The 22,525-nt window shown below is 43.3% G+C and overlaps 1 protein-coding gene across 2 annotated transcripts in view; it reads right to left on the bottom strand.

Annotated features, from left to right (window-relative positions):
- Window positions 1-22,525, bottom strand: part of NPY (neuropeptide Y) — a 110,386-nt gene that overhangs the window by 77,629 nt on the left and 10,232 nt on the right. Inside the window, exon 1 of one of the 2 annotated variants that reach the window (XM_054726261.1) lies at window positions 6,285-6,382. The exons of the other annotated variant lie outside the window; for it this stretch is intronic. The gene's annotated coding sequence lies outside the window, so the exon portion shown is untranslated. Of the gene's footprint in view, window positions 1-6,284; window positions 6,383-22,525 lie in introns of those variants that run through there. 2 annotated transcript variants of the gene reach the window in all.

Below are 22,525 nucleotides of genomic sequence, written 5' to 3' on the forward strand. Positions count from 1 at the left end.
AGAATAATCACCTTACAAAACCATGTATCGCCCTGTCCAGTGTGCTCAGTAGTTAGAGCATTGGCCTGCACACCAGAGGGTCACAGGTTCACCAATGAACCAAGTCAAGGGCATGGACCTGGATTGCAGGTTTGATCCCCGGCTCCAGTCCATGCTCATGTGGAAGGCAACCAATCGCTATGTCTCTCTCATATGAATGCTTCTCTCCCTCACTCACTCTCTGCCCCCTCCCTCCCTTCCACTCTCTCTAAAAGTCAATTTTCCTTAATGTTTACCTTCTAATTTATATATTGTATAAAGCTGTAAGTTTAAAACATGTCATTTTCTTGAAGTGGGATATAAAGTTTACAAACAATTCATTTAAACTTCCTTTATATGAGACTTTTAGGTATGAATATATTATTTCATAAATAATTGCTGGTGGCTGCACTTAATAGGGATCTGAATGTCCTTTACTAGTTCCCATTTTGATACAAACTAGTTGTATGATTTTAAGCAAAATACTTAACTTGTCATGATTTGGTTTCTTCTGTAACATGAGTTGAGATTAAGTTATTTTTCATTCACAAATTTTCTATACACACCTATAGGTTTAACTTTTGTACTTAATATGTATCAGGATGTTAATATACAACAAGATGAATATTCTAAGAACAATTTTTACATGTTATCCTTGTGGCTTTAATGCTTTTAAATTCAAGCCTGCCTAATGTTTCCTCTAGATTGTGGTTGAAAGATGTTTTATGTATTCAGCCTTGTTTACTCTCTTGAAGCAAGAAATACTGCTTGGGGGGGAAAAAACTCTGTATGGCTATTCAATGGATAATCATTACATTTATGACCTTGGATTTCTATTGAATTTCTCTCTGTGTGTTTATTGTCCTATTTTCAGCCAATCACCATATGTTCTCTTCTAGACGATTACTATTACTGTCAGGGATATCCTTATAAAATTTACTGTGTCATTATTTATCTTTTAATCATAGTTATACACTGGCCATAAATGAGACAGAGGCATCCTTTCCCCAACCCTGGCAAACAAAAAGGGATATACTCAGAGTCAAACAAACAATGCAGCACATATTCACTTCTTTGCTTCAAAACTGACAGTGCTAGGATCAGGGCTATGTGTATGGTTGTACAGATTGCCTACTGCACAACTCTCAGGGACACCATTAACCTTTTGCACTCGGATGTCGAGTGTGACTCGACACGGTTAGCATTAGAATAAAGGAATCGAGAAAAAAGCAAGCGAGTGCAAAGGGTTTTAACATCCTGAGAATGGTACTCCTGGCGCTGTGCAGAGTACAACCTGCTGAGCTCTAGGCTGAAGCCCTTGCTGGAATGTATGCAGGACTGGGACCAGTCAGCATCTTTCCAGGGTGGGGAAGGCAATGCTAATAGTATTGTGTACAATACCATAGGGTTTACATTAGATAGGCTATAACCAGAGATAAGATAAATCCAACAGAGTCAAACACCTAGTGCCTATAACAGACGTATTTCTCTTTACTGCCAAATTCCTACCAAATAAAGATATATTTGCTGTCTCTGTTTTCTTATTACCTTAAAAAATCCCTGAAGTACAGCTTCTGTTGATCCAACTTCCTGAAATTGTGCTCTCCCAGGTAACCAGTGACATGACATGGACTAAATTTCTCAGTTCCCTTTATCTTTGGCTTTTCTCCAGCATTTAATTTTGTGGGCCACCCTCCTTTGTCTATGCCTTTCTTGCTTAAATGGTTTGTTCCTTTTGGTTCAATGATGAATGGTGGGGAGCCTATGAGAGGGGCACCCTGGATGGATGAAACTTGTGTTTTGTTAGAAAAGTTGCCAGCTACATCCCAGGCTAGACAAAGAAACTACCAGAGTACCCCTAAAGGGGCCTTCCTTATCAGAGTTTCTCCCACTTGTAGGCAATTAGCATGTGTTAATAAACTTTCCTTTGTTTCATTGCTCATAGTAATATTGTTTTATGTTTCCTGGGGCAAGAGAAACAAATTTTAAAAAATAAAACAAATGGGACTACATTAAACTAAAAAGTTTTTTCACAGCAAAAGAAATCATCAACAAAATGAAAAGACAACCAATTAAATGGGAGAACATATTCATCAATGATACATCCAAGCGGGTTAATATCCAAAATATATAAGGAACTGATACAGCTTACCAAAAACACAAGCAATCTAATTTGAAAATGGACAGAGAACCTGAATAGACATTTCCCCAGAGAGGATATACAGATGGCCAACAGACATATGAAGAGTTGCTAAACATCACTAATCATCGGAGAAATACTAAAACCACAATGAGATATCACTCACACCTGTCAAAATGGCCACCATCAATAAACAAACAAACCAGAGAAAAGAAAACCCTCGAGCACTGTTGGAGGGATTGCAAATTGGTGTAACCACTATGAAAATCAGTATGGAGGTTCCTCAAAAAACTAAAAATAGAACCATCATGACCCAGCAATTCCACTTCTGGGTATTTATTCGAAGAAATCCAAACACCAATTCAAAAAGATACATGCATTCCTAGGTTCACTGCAGCATTATCTACAATAGCCAAGATATGGAAGCAACCTATTAAGTGTCCACTGACAGATGAGTGGATATATATATATATATATATATATATATATATACATATATATATCTAATCTAATAATAGACAAATATGCAAATTGACCATACCTCCGACACACCAACAAGCCACGCCCACAAACCACGCCCACCATCCAATCAGAGCGAGTATGCAAATTAACCCAAACCAAGATGGCTACAGCCACAGAGAGCAAGGTTTCCTAGGTAACAGAGGAAGCCAAGCTTTCTGCCAGCCGTTGCAGGCCTAAGCCTCCACTCAAGCTACAAAGTTTCAATTATAGAAGGTAAACAAATGGCGGCAGAATGGAACTTGAGAGAGCAGGCCAGGGTTGCTGCCGGCAACAGGGGAAGCAAAGCTTTCCACACACCCTGGCCGGGCTCACCCACTTAAGGCAACAAAGTTTCAATTATAACCCCAACACAAATGGCTGCGGGCCTCCGAGGGAACCCCAGGCTTGGCTCTGCTCCAGGCTACAAAGTTTCAATTGTAGAAGGAAAATAAATTCCAGATACCAGGGCCTCTGCTTGGGTTGCCAGGGGGCGTGGCCGGCCTGTAAACCACCACAGGCCCCTCGCTCAGGCCGCCCCACGCCCCAAGGGAACCCCACCCTGATCAGGGACGCCCTTCAGGGCAAACCAGCTGGCCCCCACCCCTGTACCAGGCCTCTATCCTATCTAATAAAAGAGTACTATGCAGATTGATCATCACTGCAACACACAATATAGCTGCCCCCATGTGGTCAAAGATCCTGCCCCCATGTGGACACAGGATGGCCACCACAAGATGGCCAGCAGGAGAGGGCAGTTGGGAGGCACCCGGCCTGCAAGGGAGGGCAGTTGGAGGTGATCAACCCTGCAGGAGAGGGCAGTTAGGGGTAACCAGGCTGGCAGAGGAGGGAAGTTGGGGGCAAACAGGCTGGCAGCAGAGTGGTTAGAGGGTGATCAGGCTGGCAGGCAGAAGCGGTTAGGGGCAATCAGGAAGGCAGGCAGGCAAGCAGTTGGGAGCCAGCAGTCCTGGATTGTGAGGGGGATGTCCGACTGCCCGTTTAGGCCCGATCCCTCGGGCCTAAACGGGCAGTCGGACATCCCTTGAGGGGTCCCAAATTGGAGAGGGTACAGGCTGGGCTGAGGGACAACCCTCCTCCGTGCACGAATTTCGTGCACCGGGCCTCTAGTATATATATATATATATATATATATATATATATATATATATATATATATATAGAGAGAGAGAGAGAGAGAGAGAGAGAGAGAGAGAGAGAGAGGGGGAGGGAGAGAGAGAGAGAGAGAGAGAGAGAGAGAGAGAGAGAGAGGGAGGAATACTACTTGCCATAAAAAAGAATAAAATTTTACCATTTGCACCAATATGGATGTACTTAGAGGGTATTATGCTCGGCAAAATAAGTCAGGGGAAGACAAAAACCATGTGATTTCACTTACACAAATTAATGAACAAACAAAACATAAACAAGTTAAAGGATACAGAGAACAACCTGATGAAACTAAACCTGCTCAGTCCTTGATCTCTTTCCTTACCTCCCTATAGAAGCACCAACGCTTGCTAGCTGTTCCTCTACCTGAAACAGGCCTCCTCCCTGTTTTTGTATTACCTGGCCAACTCCTGTTAGTTTTTAGGTCTCCGATTAGACATCCCTTCCCTCCAGGAGCCTTTCCCTGAGTCCCCAAGACTAGGTTGAACTTAGTGCTCCTCCATAGTCTCTACCTGTCAAAAAACTAGCACTACATACTAGTGTACACATCTCTGTGCTTGGGCACACTCACCTGTGTGGTAAGATATCACCTTTCTTTAATATTAAACTACCTAGGTTCCCCTAAAGGGGCCTGCCTAGCACAGTGCTGGGCACAGAGAAGAGACGCAGTAAGTAAATATTTTTTTAATATAATATGAATTCAATATTACTAATAATATACTGAAACAAGTTATAGCTGGATTGAAAGACTTCAGCAATTAAGAACTAAAATAAAATTGGAGAGCGCATATGGAATCTCTGTAAAGAGGAGAAACTATTCTAAATACTGAAAATATTGTAGTCATTAGAGAAAAAATGGGTATTTTTATAAATATGAAAATGAAAACAAAATATGGTTAAAATCTATTTAAATAAGCAGGAATGAAATAGAATGGGAGAAATGAGATAAACATAGTTCAAGTTTAGCATTCAACATACATAGGTTATTGATACAAATATGCAATACCTCACTTGGTAATTAAAAAAGGAAAATACAGCCCTAGCCAGTTTGGCTCAGTGGATAGAGCATTGGCCTGCAGACTGAAGGGTCCCGGGTTCGATTCCAGTCAAGGGCACATGCCCAGGTTACGGGCTCCATCCCCAGTAGGAGGCGTGCAGGAGGCAGCCGATGAATGATTCTCTCTCATCACTAATGTTTTTTTCTCTCTCTCCCTCTTCCCTTCCTCTCTGAAATCAATAAAAATATATTTATTTTTTAAAAAGGGAAATACATGCTAATAAGTACACATTGTAAAAAATTCACCGCCTTAGTAACATTTCAAAAAATACAGATTTTTTTAAAGCTTGGGGTGACATTATACACCTATTTAAACAAATAAAAATAGTAAGCCTCAATATGTGCAATTCTGTGGGGAAAAAGTTTTTACTGTTGTAATTCTCCGTGGCTTCAATCTAGGGAGTAAGATGGCATTAAGAGAAAAGATGTTCATATATGATACTTTACAAGTTCACTTCAAGAAGTACATCCTAAGAAATTAACCTAAAAAATGGCCAACGATGAGCTGTATAAAGGAGTTCATAGCAGGGCTACTTAGGAATTATGAAAACTGGAAACAATCCAAGTGCCCGTTGATGGAATTAGGGTCCATAGGTAACGGGCATCCACCAGGTAGCGTTCATGTGATAAGCTCACGCACTGTGTCCAGCTGTGGGAACCTGATAGGAAATAAGGCGAAGAGAAAAACGCAAAATCCAGAACACGTCCACCGCGGCTGCAGCCACAGAAAGGTCAGGAGGGAATTCATCCTCCTTAGCTTTTAATCTTCCCTGGCTTCATTCGTCAGTAAAATTGCTTCCCCCCCCCCCCCCCCCCTTCTCTCCCTCAGGTATTTAAGGGGGGAAGATGTCTAACAAAGGAAGATGTGACTGTACAAGCCGTTTCATTGGTATGCAATATACATGCTTACCGCTGGCTATTATGATTTCAATCACTATTACTTAATGCACCGAGACCAGAGTTGTTTTAGTAAGTAAAAGCCAACTAATTAAAATAAAGTGTAAGCAACACCCCGACCTCCATCACACACACACACACACACACACACACACACACACACACACACACAGCAGTTCCCGCATTCTGGAATATTCTCTCCCAGCCTGCTGCGTGCACACGCCCCGCCCCCCGTCTCCACCCACTCGGGCCCAGGGCCCGCCATTCCCCGCCTCCCCGGTCATTGCTGGGGCCGGGTTACAGTGAGGCCAGGGCCGTTCAGGACGGGTGGGGACCGCGCCTTCATTTCCCTGGAGCAGTGGTCCTTCAGGAGTCAGACAGGTGAAACCCCGAACAATGTGGTAACACGGAGAACTGCCCAAACTGGTGGAAGAGGCGGAGGGGGGAGGAGATCCGGGGCCCAGAGCCCATGCCCGCCGCACACCCCGCTCAGCCCCGGTTCCTCACCTCAGACCTCCTCTGTCTCCGAGCTCAGCTTCCGGGGTTCAGGCCCCGCCGAACTACGGTCACGCGCCGCACAACAATGTCTCTGTCTGAGGGCGGTTCGGAACTGAGTAATTCCTATCGCCTATGGACGAAGTAGCCCTAGTAGCGTCCTAACGCAGTGACGCCATAACGTATGACGTCATGACGTCATGGCAAACTAACCTCATGGCATAGTGATGTCTAACGTATAGCGTCATAACGTTGTAAGGCCCTCACGTCACTCGGTCCTAAGGCAACACAATAGTCACGTGTTTGTGATGCTGGCATAAACTTACTGGGCTGCCAGTTTATAAAAGCAAGGCAAATACAATTAGGTTGAGAATATAATACTTGACCACATTAATAAATGATAATAAGTGATTATGTTATTGGTTTATGTACTAACGAGTTTATGTATTACAGTATGCTGTGCTTTTTTTTATTTTACTTTGTTTTTTGTTTTGTTTTTTAATAAATCTTTATTGTTCAGGTTATTAGAGTTGTTCCTCTTTTTTCCCCCCCATAGCTCCCCTCCACCCAGTTCCCACCCCACCCTCTGCCCTTCCCCCCCTCCTCATCCATACGTGTACGATTTTTTTACAGTCTCTTCCCTCACCCCCCACAGCCCTTTCCCCCTGAGAGTTGTCAGTCCACTCCCTTTCTATGTCCCTGATTCTGTTATATTCACCAGTTTATTCTTTTCATCAGATTTTTTATTCACTTGATTTTTAGATTCACTTGTTGATAAATATGTATTTGTTGTTCATAATTTTTATCTTTACCTTTTTCTTCTTCTTCCTTTTCTTAAAGAATACCCTTCGGCATTTCATATAATCCTGGTTTGGTGATGATGAACTCCTTTAGCTTTTTCTTATCTGTGAAGCTCTTTATCTGACCTTCAATTCTGAATGATAGGTTTGCTGGGTAGTGTAATCTTGGTTGTAGGTTCTTGCTATTCATCACTTTGAATATTTCTTGCCATTCCCTTCTGGCCTGCATAGTTTCTGTTGGGAAATCAGCTGACAATCGTATGGGTACTCCCTTGTAGGCAACTAACTGTTTTTCTCTTGCTGCTTTTAATATTCTCTCTTTGTCTTTTGCTCTTGGCATTTTAATTATGATGTGTCTTGGTGTGGTCCTTTTTGGATTCCTTTTGTTCGGGGTTCTCTGCACTTCCTGGACTTGTAAGTCTATTTCTTTCACCAGGTGGGGGAAGTTTTCAGTCATTATTTCTTCAAATAGGTTTTCAGTATCTTTGTATTTCAAATCTTTGACTTGATTCTTGCGATCCTCTAGTCTGCTGTTGGATCTCTGTATATTATTTTTTATTTTAGTCAGTGTATGCTTAATTTCTAGTTGGTCCTTTTTCATATCCTCAAGGGTCTCACTAAATTTATCGGCGGTTTCTAGAAGATTCTTGAAAAATCTTATAACCGTGGTTTTGAACTCTATATCCAGTAGTTTGCTTTCCTCCATTTCTTTCATCTGTGACCTGTTTCTTTGTCTCCACATTTTGGATGCTTCCCTGAGTTGATAGAGTGGCTTTGTGTGCTAGGTGTCCTATAGGGCCCAGTGGCTCAGCCTCCCCGGTTACCTGAGGTGGACACTCTTGGTGCACCCCTTTGTGGGCTGTGTACACAGTCTTGTTGTAGTTAAGCCTTGATTGTTGTTGGTATCACTGGGAGGAATTGACCTCCAGGCCAATTGGCTGTGAGGATCAGCTGTGTCTACACTGGGAGAACTTCTGTGCTGGAGACATCCTTATGAGGCAAGACTTGCTTCAGTGGGGCTTTGGTGCTCACTGAATCTGACCCTTGAGTGTGTCCCTTATGGATCTGAGGAGTTGTAATCTTGATAGTCCCACTCTGACCACTGGGTACACTGGCTCAGATAGTTAGAACACAGGATTTTTGTCCAAATCCACGGAGTATACAACACCAAGAGGGAATCCTAATGTAAACTATAGACTTTAGGTGATAATGATGTAGGTTTATCAAATGTTCCACTCTGGTGAGGATGTTGGTATGAGGGAGATTATGCATGGAGGGGGAAGTGGGGGGACAGAGAGAGTACGTGGGAAATCTCTGTACCTTCTGCTCAATTTTGCTGTGAACCTAAAACTACTCTAAAAATAAAGTCTATATTTTAAAAGTCCACTAAATTAAAAAAAATGACACTTTACATACCTTAAATTAGTAACAGTAGGTACTGTATTACTGATTTTCATGTACTATTCCTCACTAAAAACTTTTCTGCTTACTCTTCTCGGAGCTTCAATGGGACATTTATAAATTCATTTCACTTTGTCATAGAAATTTGCACAATAATGGGTCTTATGACTCAGATTTCCTATATCCTGCTTCGGGGAAATTGCCTAATTCCCCAAAGCCCAGAATAACCAGGCAATTTTATAAGAAAAAAAGTTTTGGATAACCTCTATTCAACCTACTTGTTAGATAACTCTCAATTCCTTCCTCGGTAGCCTCGTGTCAAAGCACCTACTGCAGTCCCCCTTTCCTCCCCCTCACACCATCCTGCTCCTCTCTCCTCTATGCAGTCCCGAGGTCTGCCTCCATCATCCTGGCCTTCTTCTAAGGCTTCATCAAATAAATGCCCACTTCTTTCCCACCCTCTACTTTTACTGACTTTTGCTATGACCATTCCCTAGTTTCCTTATTTCCTAAGTATCCCCAAGAATGCCTGCCTTGCTACATTCTGCTTTTCCTGGCTGCATTCTTGCCTTTCTAAATAATACAGTCCAAAGCCGTTATATAGACCAAGCAAGGCAGGCATCTGTGTTGAGAGTAGGGTGCTGTCACGGCCAATGGCAGGTATTGGTGCCTCAATGGGATAACAAGAGCTCCTGCACAGGTTGAGGGGTGACAACATGGCCTGATTGGAGCACTGGAGCCTGGGAGGGGTAAGGAGGGAATCTGTGTGCAGCTCTCCCCTCATTCCTAGGCAAGGCCCCATACCTATCTCTACTAAAGAGACCCTCACCTGGTTGTGTTGACATTCCTCATTTATTTTTCTGGTCTCCTCACTGGAACGTTCATGTTCATCACTGTATCCCAATACCGTTCATAGTACCCAGAACATACAAGGAGCCCTATAAATGCTGAACATCCTAGCGACTCATTGCAGATTAGTGCTCCCTGATCAACCTCTTCTCAGCTGCTTGTTACTGACTCTCAAATTACCTGGGAACTCAATAAAAACTCACTTAAATATTAAAATATCCTCTTAGCCCCATCATATTTTACTTCATTCATTTTAAAGGTTGTAGGGGTCTAACAACCTGTATTTTGAGCAAACATCCTGTGATTTGGGAACCAATTTTGAGGAACATTGTCCTAGACCATTTTAAATCTTCAGCCCATTTCTCACCCACTCCAGAGTGGGCTGGTCCCCTCTCTAGGTACATTAGTCTCCCTGCTTTGCCTTTTGGCATATTGATGCCTATTGTCACTTTCTTAGTTGGCTTTCCACAGAGGTTTCAATTGTTTTTGCTGAACTCAACTTTAGGGTTTTATGTGATTTGGTGTCCTGCATTGACTCATACTCATTTTGACTTGCAGTTTCCATACTTCACAGTTTCCAGTTCCAATTCCAAGCCAGCCATCTGAGACTCCCAGCTCTATTCCTACCCACGTAATTTCCCATAATGAAACCACTGGGCCTCCTGGGCCTTCAAGGTCACTCGCTGCCCAGGGCTCCCAGCGGCCTCCACCTATATTTTTCCTCACATCCGCAGTTCTTCCTAAAATGCTGTGACAGGAGGCAATACACGCTTTGAAGAAAAAGTCACTTCTTTTATGGTTGCGAAATTGACTTTTTTGTTTCACTTGGTGCTGGCTTAAAGGGCTGAAATATCTGAGTTCTCAAGCTTCATTAACCACTATCTCATTACATGCCGTGTCAAGTGAAAAACAATCCTGAGACTCTTCTGCTTCCTGAGCTGTGTCGTGTTTCATCTCCATGCCCCTTGGTGAACCCCCCTGAGTTGTTTTCTTGTCTGCTTCCCCCAGAAACATGAGTAAGATAGATCTGTGATATTTATCCAAGATCTAGAATCCAGATTCTAGATAGTCCCAGCAGCCCAGCACTTCTAACAGTAATTTTCAGGCCCTAGTCAGGGTCAGTGCGTGATGTGATCTTGTCTATGTTATCAGGTCCAGGCTACGACATGTTAAAGAAACCCTGCTTATTATCACAGGGTGATAACAAATGAGAGTTTTCAAATTGTTTGGATTGTTTTCAGGAATAACAAACTCCAATGTCCATAGGAGCCAGGAGGACAATATTAATGTGTGAATCTAGTAGATGTAAGAAAATATGGCTCAGTGGGGATTGTGGGAAAATGAGAATATATTTCACCAAAGATACTCAGATTGAAAAAATATATATATTAAAAGTCCCTTAAAAATAAAGTCCGCCAACCTGCTACCCTGCCACATTCATCTATATTCTAAAACGATGTATTTAATCTGATATTTTTGTTAAGTTCTAGGTTAAGCTACTGTAAAAATAAAGGGGGTGGGGGGAGAGACCTGAAAATTCAGTGGCTTAAATGAAATCAGACGTAGGGGGATAGACCAGGGCTCTGGGCAGCTCTGCTCCATGAGTACTCTCAGGTATCCAAGCTAATGGAGCGCTCAGTCATCCTCCACACACACCTCCATCTGTGTGTCAAAGTGCTGTTCCAGCTGCCACTACTTCTCAAGAGGCAAAAGAAAGAGAGGAAGCAGATTCCTTTTAAGAGCAAGTCTCAGAAGTTGTACACATCATTTCCACTCAATTACATTGTGTATACTGAGGGAGCATGAGCACTACTAAAACTGCGGGAAGGGGTTATGACACCAAAAGACAGAAGAGGATACTCCTGACCCATTGAGAACCTACTGGTCCTAGGAGATAGGAGCAGTTTCTGCCAAGCTAGGTTTTCAGGCAAACCCATATTTGTTGCCATAAACCTGAATCTGCCCCCACTCTCTAAAAATGTGTTTATTGGTCAATCATTTCTGACCAATCAGAAATGAACTTTTGTTCTTTGTCATTTAACTTTGCACCAAACTTTCTCTGTATGACTCACAAATTCACTTGAGCAGCAGAGTTGTAGAAAAGGCAAGAATAATGTAGAGAAGGCTGAGCAGTAATGAGCCTTAAGAGCCTCATTTAATTGGTGTAATAAAAGCAATCAACTATAATTACTGCTAATATATTACACACTATGAAGATAACTGCAAAAAAAGAAAAATGAAAAGAAGATAAAGACTGATGCAATTCAGGGCAAATGTATTGGGCAAAATGTCTTACTTTTTATTATTGAAGGATTTATTTATTGTTGCTGTTTTTTAACCCGCTTTATTCCAAGAAGAAATAATGAAAACATAGTGGGGATACCTAAACTACAGAAGGTAACAAATCAGACCTAAGTAAGAAATTGTTAGAAACAAAAGTGTGGATATAAAATGACTGTGAAGAATGAGCACGACTTGGATGGTGCGTGTTAGTGGGTGGCAGTCTACTAGTAGACCACCTAGAAGGCTGACTGGCTGCGACATTCACACCATTCCCAAGATCTTGTCCATTCAATTTCCATTCTCTGGACTAAGAGCCCCTCCTGTGACCTGCATTTTCACACACCCATGACTTTACCCATCGGTTGCTTCTGCTGGCAACACCTCTGCTCCCCCTGCTCCTCCTGCTCCTAACCATAACCTCCCCTGTCTGTCCCAGTCAGGCAGCAGCTGAGGCTGGGGGTCTTCCCAGGTTTCTGCAGGAGAGCTAGTCATTCCTCTCCTTGCTCCCACAGTCATGCTTACATTGTAGAAGTCATGATCTAAACTTACGTTGAATTTCATTTATTTTGTGTTACTATTCCCTTCAACAAAGTGTACACTCAGTAAGGGCAAGGCCTGTGCTTTCTTTCCTCGCCTCAGTTTTTACCTCTCCCTAGGATAATACCACACACATACACAGCAGGTACTCAATCAATGTTGCTGACTCCACAAACAGAAGCTTGCATTGCTAGCTGCCCACGTGACCAAAAAGGCTCCTTGTTGCCCATTCTCCCCACCATCCTTTGAGCTCCCCACGTGTGCACAAGAAGCCATGCATAAGGATGTTCACTGTGGCACTGTTTACCATTGAGAAAAGCTCACAACCACCACTCTGTCAGTGAGGAGATGTAGACATAAACTAATTCATTCACTAGAATACTCTATAGCAGTCTAAATGAATACATCAATGCACAATTATCCTATATAATAAAAGACTAACATGCAAATTGTCCCCTTGACCAGGAGTTCAACCAGGGGGTGGGGCCAGCCCACCAACCACCTGCAGCCCCTCCCCCTGGCCAGCCCTGCCCAATTGGCCCCAATCAGGGTGGGCCAGCCGGACGCCACCCATGCACGAATTCGTGCACTAGGCTCTAGTCAATCAATAAGAATAACTCTCAAAAAGCATTAAATGAAAAAATAATATGTATGGTATGATACCATTTATGTAAATTACATGTATTATCTTTCACTAAAAACAACTACTTTAAAAAAAAGAAGAAGAAGAACCCCTCCCTTGACCCCACTTTCCCTCCAGCTTCGGTGATGTCTTCATAAGGTTTGCTTCAGTAGGAAGCTCAGGAATGGGGAACAACTGTTCATACGCAGGAAAGACAAGGGCCCAGATCGCTCTGCCCCATATGGTTCTCAAGTTTCTATCACATGAGGAAGCTCAAACCTCACATCTAGACACTCCTGAGGAATCTCTAAGTATTCTTTGACCACATATAAGTGAGAAAAAGAAAAAAAAAAGAAGGATGCTAACAGCCCTCACCTCCAAGAAACTACTTAGAGTACTCAGAGAAAATGGAATTTAAACGTACGTATTTAAAACCCTTGGCAGTCAGCTAGGGATTCCCATTGCAGGAAGGGAGACTAGGAAATCTCCATTCCTAAGAGAGAGGTCTCAATGCTTCCTCCCCTTCAGGGCAGAACATTGAACTCAACCACTGTGTCCAATCTCCAGAGTCTGGGGAGAAATGATGCCAGGAAGAATGTTACACGGGAAATCAGGCGATCTGGGCTTCTGACCATTCCACATTTACCTCCACACCAGAGCCATGCTTGCCCTATTCCAAGTTCTGGGAGGCTGGGCTCTCTGGACTGTATCACCCAGGCTTCCCTGTAGACCGGCTTCTAGTTGGGGTTGCCCGATGGGAGGCACAGGCAGGAGATGGGAAAGAGAGAAGTTGGAGAATTTCTTCCTCCCTCTCTCCCTGCATCAGTGCCACAGTTCTGGTGGTGGCTGTGTCCCCGCACAACCAAGGGTCAGGTAGCATCTCCCCCAGGCTCCACCTCTCCGAGGGCTTCTTTAAGACTAGTCGCTCCCTTTGCTGCTTGGGCCTAGGGAAGGCAATGGCTTTCTCTGGTCACTAGTTTCTGGATGCCTCCCTTGTGGGTGAACTTTGCCCACCCCTCTATAAAAAGTGGCCTCATGAAAGTTCCTTCAGTTGCGTCATCAGATACTGGGGCCCTGATGGGGATCTCAATCCTACACACAACTGTGTCCCTCGTAAGTTCAAGGAGCCTGAACAAGTCACTTCTCTCTGAGCCTCAGCACAGCATTAAGTGAGGGAGGAAGGACAGAGGACATGGAAAGTGTCATCCACCTTGAAGATTCTGAATCCCCGAGAGCCTGAGACAGGGTCTTTGCAGCATATTTGTTTCAGGACGCTCCTCTGGAGGCAAAGCTACAGATGCTTATCTTCCAGTTTCCATTCCTTCTGAAGGAAATGTCTCAGCAGAATGAGCTCGAGTCGACAGCTGGTGGGCTGAACATTTTCTTAATTTCATTTCCCTCCCCTGCTCTGAGCCTCTGCAGAGAGATGCCGAGTGCACAGCCCTACTTAGACAATTCTCCGTGAGCCTCACCATCCAGAGGGAGCAAGCGCGTCCTGCCAAGAACAGCTCATGCCACCAGAACCACCCAACTGCTTCTGGAGGCCCCCAACCAATGCCAAGTCCGTCTCCCTTCCTGCCCCTCTTTGCTCTCCAGTTCCTGTTTTTCTTTTCCCAAACTCACCTCCTGCCTTTCACCTCCTCCTTCTCGCTGCTCTGTGTGCCACTTCTCAAGGCTATTAGAGGGACAATAGGCACAGAGATCTTGATCCCACAGCCTCAGTGGTTAATTCAAAGAACCCACCAGCCACTGGGCCTATTGGCAGCGTCGACCTGATGCCAGGACCCCCTGTCCCTGCAGGCTCTCAGCCCCTGTACTGCAGTGAGACTCCTCCCAGAGCTGTCCACCCGGAATGGGCAAGCAGCTGGCATGAAGGGCATGTGGGGTGTTTCCAGCTGAGCACAAGGTACAGACGGCCTCCCAGAGCTGCTGCCAATGACCCGAATGTTTGCTTCATTTCTCTCCAAGCATCCATTCCAAGGCTGGCAGGAAACCTAATTTCAGTCCTTTTGGGCATCATTCATCTCAATATCCAGAGAGAAGGCTGGTTCTGAGGCACCAGGGGACCTCCTGGTCAGCAAGTCATACTTCACAGCATGGCTCCTTCAGACCTGAGCCTTCTCTCTCTTCTAGGTTGTTCCCAAGACGTGGATCTTGGTCTAGGTCTGCCTGGATAAACCACCGGCATTTTATCAGCAGACTGCCCAGAGGAGGGGCACAGCTCCCTCCCCCAGGACCCAGAGACCCCCCTGCTCCAGGCGGGAAGGACTGCTATCTGAAGGGAAGAAATCATTCTCCCGTCCCATTTCTGAGCAAGGCACATTATCCACGCCCTGAATCTTTTCCCCTCTCGGGGGCTCAGACTTTTGAAAACAAAAGCCAGGATTTCTCCTTGCTGCCCTGCCACCTGCCTCCCCTGAGTTCAGTGAGAACAGGACCAGCCCCTTGCTTGAATGGGGAAGGGAAGGTGGACGGGCAGAGAGAGAAATGGGAAAACAGATTACTCACTCAAAGCATCAGAGCTCCACCACTTTTATCTTACCCAGCTGACTTATACCCGTTCTACCCGGCTCACTCAGTCCACATTTCAGCGGATCTCAACCTCCACTACCTAGCAGTAGCAATGGGGGTACACACTTTCTTTGCACAGGTAACAAAACAGGGACTCATGTTTACGGAGCTTCGTGGGCACTTTATTCCCAACTGCTGCTTCACACAATCCCAGGCGCCATGGTGGGGGTCTCGCAAAGTCCTACACAGTCCTCTCCTAGACTGGTGCTGGGGAAACAAACCAGACAGCCTGGGGTGCCGCTGGAGGGCGGACAGGGAGGGAGTCCTGAACAGAGAGTTCAGATCAAGAGAACAGGCATTGCTGCAGGCAAGTCCTGAACTCAAACTCCAGCTCTGATAACCGTAAACAGTGATTGTAGGCCTCAGTTTCCTCAAATGTAAAATACACTACAATAGTAACTACTTTGTAGAGCTGCTGCAGGAAACATGAGATGCACACACAACACCATCCCTGCTTTAGGGAGGGCTCAATAGCTGGTCCTTGCCTTCATTATTATGAAGACTATCTACTCCATAAGCCCCACACTGCCTGCCTGTCTCTTCTGGCCCCATCCTGCCCATGGGGATGTGAGGAAACAGACAGGTTCAGTGTGAAAGGGACTAAGCATGCAATCCACACTGTGGTCTCCCAATGACACTCTGGGAGACAGCTTACCCAGCAAGCTGGTGCTGAGTGCTCACTACATGTTAGGCATTGCATTTGGTGATACTGATGTATGGATGGCCTCACCAGCATGACAAAAACACTGTCAATCCTAACTTGGAGGGTTGCAGAGGCTCCTAGGAAACATGATACCCAAGATGAATCTGAAAGAATGAGTTGAAGGTTGCCAGGTGGGTGGGGGGCATCAGAATGGCGAAGATTCAAAACAATGAGGGCAGAACATGCAAAGTGGAAGGTGAAAATGGAGACGTGAGCAGAAGTCAGAGCAGAAAGAGCCTTGCAACTGACACTACGAACTTCAGACTTTCTTCTAAGAAGCCATCGAAGGATGTAAGTAAAGAAGTAAAGTGGTTAAATTTTCATTTAAAAAAATGAATTCTGGTGTTAATGGGAGAAATGGGTAGGAAGCAGAAAGCCTGGTAACAGGAAAACAGGCAGGAGGTGATGCAATAATCCAGGTGAGATCATGATGATCCAAATTAGGGCAGTGGTGATGGCAAAGAGAGGATGCATACCCCTAACCGGTTTGGCTCAGTGGATAGAGCGTCGGCCTTCGGACCGAAGGGTCCCGGTTCGATTCCGGTCAAGGGCATGTACCTTGGTTGCGGGCATGTCCCCAGTAGGGAGTGTGCAGGAGGCAGCTGATTGATGTTTCTCTCCCATCAATGTTTCTGACTCTCTATCTCTCTCCCTTCCTCTCTGTAAAAAAAAAAAAATCAATAAAATATATATATTTTTAAAAAGAGAGGATGCATAATAGTAATTATGAAAAATAGAAAATACTTATTGTTTCCTGTGTGCCAGGATTCCGTTTATTATTCTTAATCTTCAGATGAGGAAACTGAGGCAGAGATTCACACAGATAAAGTGGCAGAGCCAGGATTCAAACTCGAGAAGTCTCACTCCAAAGTTCTAATCGTTGCCCTATGCTGCCAAGAGATTTTGGGGGGAAATCATCACATTGCTTGAGGGCTTTGGTAGAAGGAGAAGACGAGGATTATCTCTAGACTTGGACAACTAGCTAGATAATGAAAAAAAAATTACCGAGAAGAACGGTGGCTTGTTTTAGACCGAGCAGACTTTCACGCGCCAATTGAGTACCCAGGGAGAGATGTCTACTAGGCAGTTGGCACATAGGCAGTTAGAGGGAGGTTGTGTCTTACTCATCTTTGAATTCTCGGTACCTGAACTGTTTTTAGCTGCCCAATAATGTGTATTCAATGGGCAAAAAGTGGGAAGTCATCAACAGACACAAGAGTAGATGCAATCACTCAGAGAAAAAAATACAATGTAAGAAGTGAAATGGGTTGATGATGTAGTCCTAGAAAAAACTACATATCAAGAATAGACAGAGGAAGATCAGCCACAAGGGAGTCAATTCAACATGTTTTAAGTCTTCTATCTATAAAATATGGAAAGTAATACTTCCCCTTTTGTTATGACATGGTGGTAGGTAGGAGGGTGACAGAATTGGGAAACAAAACTATAACAGTGATTGAAGTCATTAACTCTTAGTTATACGCATCTAACCTGTTTCGAGAAAATGCTCAGCAAGACTTCTAAACAAAAGGATGACATGGACAATGGGGACATGGGGGCGGGGAGAAGTAATGGGCTGGCTAACCAATGCAAACCCATCCTGGGCTGCTCATCAGGCAAGGCCTGGCTTCAATCCCACCTGTCAGAGACTTTGCCCATCCACCTCACTCACTGATGGGACCTTATAGACACAGCATCCCTGCCCATGTACCCTAGCTGGGTTCATTTCAAAGGAAGCAATGACATTTCAAATCCGTATTTACCTGAAAAAAATCCCAAACCAATGATTGTTGGAATATTAGAGTTTAGGAGAGGAAAGGGATGGTTGAAATATGAAAAACCCAATAAAGAGGTGCGTTTGTATTATGTTTAGTAATACCTACTACTCATTCACTGGTAAAAAGGCGAAATGGCCCTTAATTTCTCCTACAGACATATAATACATTATAATATTTCCACGATTATGTAACATGTCTAGCCATTTGATTTTATTATATCTAAGAGGTAATTTTTCTTACAGTCTTTTTTAAATCGTTGAATATAGAGTTGCCAACAGCAGCCGAAATAGCTCAGTTGGGAGAGCGTTAGACTGAATATAGAGTTGCCAGAATTACCAAATAAAAATACAAGATGCCCAGTTAAATTTGAATTTTAGGTAAATAACAAATAGTTTGTCCCAAACATTTCATGGCCAGAAATATGAATACAACTGGACGTCCTGTATTATATCTGTATCTAGTCGAATTAGCCACGATCTCCTATTCTTTTTGTAGATTTCAATGCATTAACCCATCCAGAGATCTGAAGACCTCAGGTGATGCACACCAGAGAGTTCTGTCTTTGCTGGCCAGGGACTGGGTTGCCCAGGGAAGCAGAGGCTGGGTGGCTGGTTTGTATAAAAGGTGCAGCCTGTTTTCTATGCTCACTTCTCTCCTGAGCCCCCAAACGCACCAGGCAAGCCCAACTCAAAACTCCAGTGGAGCAATTGATGGGCCAATGAAGACATTGCTTAGCCAATTTGAACCTGAGCTCTGCAACTAGGAAATCGGAGTAATAACTTCCTGTTTACATTGGTATTTCGTGCCCCACTCCCCCCTTCTAATTCTAGCTTTATTCGCCTTTATTTTCTCTTGGCTCCAATCATCAATTTGAGAATTCCTCGAAATGGAGAAAAGCTTCCTAATTCTGGCTCAGTGAGGAAGCCACTGTGAAACTAAAGAAGCTAGTCCTGCTCTCAGCCCATAGAGAGACAAAACGTTGTTTCTCACCACACCGGGGAAGCAAGGGGACCACCTCTCACACCGGTATCACTACCCAGCCCTGAAGTCTGAGTTGTTCTAAGGCATTTACAGAAGTGTCCATGTGTCCATCCACCTCTCCATGAGTTCTGCCAACAATTACTACTCATCACCTTATTTTACTACCGAGGCAAAACCAAGCCCCACCTCATGGAAAGGAACTGGTGTTGGGACCCGGTCACAGAGTCACACTTGGTGACAAGGAAGAACATAATAATTGTTGTTGCTTTTGAACCCCTCAAGGCTTTCCGCACCAGGGTTCACCTCTTCACTGAACATGGAAGGTCAGGGTTTGCCCCTGGTGTTGGGTGGAGTTACTGAGTTGCACCTTGGTTCCCAATGCTTTGAACAGAGAAATGTTTAAAATACGTTTTCCCCTTCCATTCTCGGTACTTCTTATGGTTCCTTCTATTCCTGAGAATCTTACCATATCTGTGAAGCCGAATCTCATTCTTTTTATTTTTCAGGGTGGTCTCAAGGTCTCAGTTCTCATTAGCTAGTTAAAACAATTCATTCTTATGCCTGTTGACCATTTAGCAACACTAAATCTTGCTAGGTACTTCATATTAAATTAGCATTTTGTAATGCATATAGGACAGGAAACTCATATATGCAAGGTACTGAACCACGACACCTAACACTGTACAGAGCAAAATTAAAAACGCATTATTGCACCAAAAACAAAAAGGCAATACATGCTAATTGCAGTTTAAGCTCAGTTCTATAAGCTCAGAAGCTGCTAAGTTGATAACTTTGATACAGATGAAAGAGAGGAAGTGTTTTCTCCTCTCCATGGAGAGGAAAATGCATTATCTTGTCTTCACAGCTTTCATGCATCTGACAGTTAAACTTGGCCTTGGGCCAGTGAGCACCTCGCTTGTTGGGTTAATGTCACGGCAATGAAAGGATCTTCTGCCCCATCGGCTGCAAGGTTTTGTCAAGATATTGGACAGAAGGGGACAGTTGTCACCCCTACCACTGGGTTGAACAGGTGTGAGTCTGAGGGGATGTCCTATACAACAGGTTCAGAAGAGCCAGACAGCAGGACTCTAGGTATGTGTCACAAGCCTGCAGTAAAATTCCAGGTGGAGCCTGGCTGGTGTAGCTCAGTGGTTAAGCATCAACCCATGAACCAGGAGGTTAAACTTCAATTCCTGGTCAGGGCACATGCCTGGGTGTGGGCTCGATCCCCAGTGTGGAGTGTTCAGGAGGCAGCTGATCAATGATTCTCTCATCACTGATGTTTCTATTTCTCTCTCCCTCTCCCTTCCTCTCTGAAATCATTAAAAATATATTTTTTTAAAAAGTTGAAATCAATATAAGAGCTTAAGACTCCATTAGGTGCAATCATTACAAAGAAATATGAATGCATTTATAAAACAATGGATGTGATTTGTCCAATGATGTACATAGACAAAAGGAGAATTATTTTGTCCTAAAGTTCAATCCTGTAAGAATGTGAAAAGTAATAGTAAAAAATAAAAAATGAAGGTATACAACGAGTTGTAGAAGGTCAGAGGGGAAATGAATTATATTATCCTTGGGTTTATAATATCTGCAAAAAATGAGTTTGAAAGAAGTACTAGAAAGTATTAAAATGCTTACCAAAATTGGCTTAATTTTGATAGATTTATTTATAAGGTAGAATTCAGGGACTGGCAACTTTTTCCATAAAGAGCCACATAGTAAATATTTCCATTTTTGTGGGCCACTGATCTCTGTTTCAACTATTCAATTCCTCTGTTGTAGCTTCAAAAACAGCCACAACCACAGGTAAGAGGCCAGATTTGACCCATGGGACCTCGCTTGTAGTCCCCAGGGACAGATACAAGGCTGTGAATTAAAAAAAAAAAAAATGTTACACAGGTGGCATACAAAAAGAGTAAAACTAGAGTTTAGTTTTCTTCCTGTGAAAATGAAAACTTGATCTTTGAGTCACCATCTGCTCTTAACAAGAAACAGTAAAGATCATTCTATACCTTCCCTATACTCAGCAGCCTCTTAACTCCCTGTACTTGACATGTTCATGAAATCAATTTTAACAAAAGTCCACTTTTGAAAAAGCTAACATTTCTAATCATACAGTTATAGGTCACTGTGTTTATTTTCTTTTTTAAAAATTTTCTTTATTGATTAAGTTATTACATATGTGTCCTTATCCCCCCATTGTCCCCCACCCCCCCCACACACACACACACTTATGCCCTCACCCCCCTGTTGTCTGTGTCCATTGGTTAGGCTTATATGCACGCATACAAGTCCTTTGGTTGATCTCTCCCCGCTACCCCCACCCCTACCTTCCCTCTGAGGTTTGACGGTCTGATCGATGCTTCTCTGTCTCTGGATCTGTTTTTGTTCATCAGTTTATGTTGTTCATTATATTCCATAAATGAGTGAGATCATGTGATATTTACCTTTCTCTGACTGGCTTATTTCACTTAGCATAATGCTCTCCAGTTCCATGGTTATTTTCCTTCTTGTCTGAGACTTATCTTTTCTTGCCTTCAGGCATCTATGACTTTAGCTCATACCTTATTCCCTTTGACAAATATTTTGGATATTGCCTTTCCCAATTTAGGCCCTACATTCAAAATAATTCATCCTTTATCATCTCATTTGGGGGAGTTTCAAGATTGGATAAATCAGAGGTTTCTCCCCCTTCCTTTTAAAAGAAGAATTACTAAAAGCAATTGGATATATTGAAAAGTCTTCCCTTCTTTCCATACCTCCACACTGTAAAGCCCACAATAATGAAAGAGCTGGCATATCAGAAGGGAAGCTCCTCATCCCTAAGTTAATTACATACAAGTAAAATCTTGTTAACATGAATATGTTTTAGAATTGACCATCGTTCAGACTGGATAGAAACATACTGATGGCCATGTGCAAAGACTGGCACAATAACTCCCAACAAATGAATTGCCTTCATTGACATTGTCTTTCTGGTTTTAAATACCCTTACCAATTAGGAACAACGATAACACTCACATTATGGTATGACTTCAAAGGCCCTGACAACTTGTCAATGCCCACCTTGTCCACAATATATTTTTGCTCTGGGGGTCATTAGTAACGCCGTGTAAATTCCATAAATTTACAGATCAAGAAAGGAGTCTACCATCCCCCTTTCTGATGTTGCTATTTGTTACAATAAATTAACTTGAGGCATTCGATCTTATCACTGACAGGTGTTTTTTGCTCTGCCCTCAAAGTTGCCTAAAGGTTCCTGCTAATAAACTATAGATCAGAAATGTGAGTCTTCTAGAAGAAATATCAAAAGAGCCTCAGTAAGTCCCAGGTTCTCTTCACTAGTAATATCAAAGGAATAGACGAAGGGTGTAGGCTTGCCAGGGTCAGCTGACACTGTCATCACCAACAAACACCTGTCAGTCTGTACCAGGGGCCTGCGGCAGTAATTCCACAACTCTTAGTCCAGAATCAGATGAACTCGTGAAAGTAGGCTGCTAACTAACCTAAGATCAGCAAAACAAGAATTAATTGCCCAGGGACAAAATAAAACTGACTCAGGTGTGATTAATGGTATATTTATAATGGGCATATGAGAAAATCCTTTTATTTTTTCTTGATCTGTCTGTAATCCTCAATATAATAGGTTGTGCATATGTTAAATTAGAATGAAATACTCTTAAGTGGTAGCTTGTTTCAACTGAATTCTCAAAATTCGGGTG

The sequence above is a fragment of the Eptesicus fuscus genome, chromosome 14, assembly GCF_027574615.1.
Source record: "Eptesicus fuscus isolate TK198812 chromosome 14, DD_ASM_mEF_20220401, whole genome shotgun sequence".
Classification (NCBI taxonomy): Eukaryota; Metazoa; Chordata; class Mammalia; order Chiroptera; family Vespertilionidae; genus Eptesicus; species Eptesicus fuscus.